Source organism: Fukomys damarensis, unplaced genomic scaffold, assembly GCF_012274545.1.
Source record: "Fukomys damarensis isolate Sample0158 unplaced genomic scaffold, DMR_v1.0_HiC HiC_scaffold_17, whole genome shotgun sequence".
Classification (NCBI taxonomy): Eukaryota; Metazoa; Chordata; class Mammalia; order Rodentia; family Bathyergidae; genus Fukomys; species Fukomys damarensis.
In genome coordinates, this window is record NW_022900929.1 from 47,422,177 (window position 1) to 47,424,388 (window position 2,212).

The 2,212-nt window shown below is 46.4% G+C and overlaps 1 pseudogene; it reads right to left on the reverse strand.

Annotated features, from left to right (window-relative positions):
* Positions 1 to 244: 244 nt before the first annotated feature.
* LOC104871785 overlaps positions 245 to 2,212 on the reverse strand; it is a 10,388-nt pseudogene continuing 8,420 nt past the window's right edge.

The window sequence follows — 2,212 nt, forward strand, 5'->3', positions numbered from 1 at the left end:
GGCTGCAGCCATCTTTTTCAAACCGTGCTGATTTCCCCCTCACACTCCCAAACACGGGAACTCCTCGGGAATGTCTCAAAGGCTGGAGTCTCTCCCTGTCTGGCAGGATGCCCTGGGGACAGTGAAGTCCCCTCTGCCACAATGGAGGTTTCTGACTGTGGGACACAGTCTGGGTTTTGTTTTCTTCCTGTCTTCTAATTTAAAAAGACATTCCTGGGTGTCAAGCACAGTGTAGGAGAGTGAGCTATAAAAACAACCTGGGGAAGTCTCTCAAAGCCCAGCTGACTTCCTTACATTCCTCAGCACTAGTGACTTGTTTGTGAAAGTCTGTGAGTTGTTTGTGTCACTGTGACAGCTCCCACGCCTGTCTCCTTTGGCAAACCCTTAAGGTAATTCTCTAACCATCTACAACAGGTCAGTCTATCAACCTGCATGATCTCCCAGGGTACTTCAGCCACATCTGGTAAGGTGCACGGTGGTGGGGGGAGACAAAAGTAACATGCGTGGAGCAGTTGTCCAAGCCGGTTCATCACCTGTCCAATCAGTTCTTTACATAACTCTAAGTCGTCTTCATGATCATTGGCTACACCCGTAAGGATGTGGTCTCGAAGGAACCTCATAACACTGCAATTGGCATCCCGGTGGTCCAGGGTAGTAGAGATAATGGCCCGCTGTAAGAGTGGGATGACTACTTGGCTCCTCAGTAAGATGACAGGGCTATGTTGTATAAACTGGGCGGCTAACCTGAACAGGTCATCTACAGTGTCAGGGTGATTCTGGAGGCCGTTCTGCTGTTCCAGGAGCTGAAAGGTGGGGATGCACAGTGCCTGGAGCATGTCTAGTAGTCCCTGCCGGCAGCCTTCTTCCTTGCCATACTCATCCACCAAGGTGCTGCCGAGGTACAGGAAACAGGAGTGTTGACATACATGGTACACATTTGCCATCTGTGTGACTAGTGGCTGCAGCGAGGCTGCAGATCCTTTGCCCACAGAGCAAACAGCAAAGTGCAGGCACCTGCAACAATGCTCTACAATCTGGTTATCAGCCCAGTGCTTATTTAGAGTCTCAGATAAAACTGGCCATATTTTCTATATGACTTTTTGGCACGGATGAGTCTGTCCATTTTCCACAACGGGATCGGTGTGTCTAAATGTCACTGCCAGGCGATCTAAGAACACAGTAGGATCTGAAGATACACCATTGCTGGCCTTCTGAGACAACAGCTTTTTCAATGCCATAACCTGAAGAGAACATAGTTCACTAAGCCATTCAGTAATCTTATCCAAAGATAATCTGGCTAAGACAAGTGCTGTCCCTTTTAGCAAGCCCACAGCAGCTTCTGGAGATAACATGAAGAAGTCAAGGGATCACGCAATTTTTAGGAGTCCATTAAAGTGCTGGGCCATGTGATCTCAGCAAACAGAGCAAATGTTATGAATGGCTTTAGCTGCAGCAGAAGCCAGGGGCTTTTCACACAGGCCTTTCAACAAACAGACCAACACAGGGTCAAGGAATTGAGGATTTTGATCAACGAACTCAATGCTAGTATATCTCACAGCTGTATGTACAATCTCTGGGAGATGGACAACCTCTAGAATGTCTACAAGTGTTGGGTTGTTCTCTGGATCAACACTCTTGGCTATAGCAGCCACGATAAAGAGAATCGCTTCTGCCACCTCACGGGGTGGGTTGCCTTCTTTCAGAGTAGAATATAACTGAGCAAAACATTCCATAGACCCAATCAAGAATATCAAGTCCTTTACCGAGTCTGACACCCTCATTCAAAACTCCCCAAAGTCACCTGTTTCCTCAGGATACCCCTCATGGTCTGGATCCAGCTGTCAGTGTCGAGCCAAGGCATAAAGTAGCCTCTGAGTGTAAGCTTTGCAGACTCTGCATAGGACCTCATTGTTAGTTTTATACAAATGCTCCCCTAGCTGGTACCAAAAAGTAAGGAAATTTCTACTACCTCATATTGAGGATGCCATGCACAGATAAGAAGCAATTCTAGAGTTTGCAGATCTCCAAGACCTTGGCCTGGAGTATAAACAATTTTTTCAAGAAAAGTTTCACATAGTTCAGAACTAAGTAATTCAGAACTTTGTCTAATTCTTCATGTGTTGTGGCCATACGATAGGCAGTCCCAATGTCAGGATTCCCTGAAAAAACTGCATGGCTAATGGCAAATTAGTCACCACATTCTTTTTTTTTT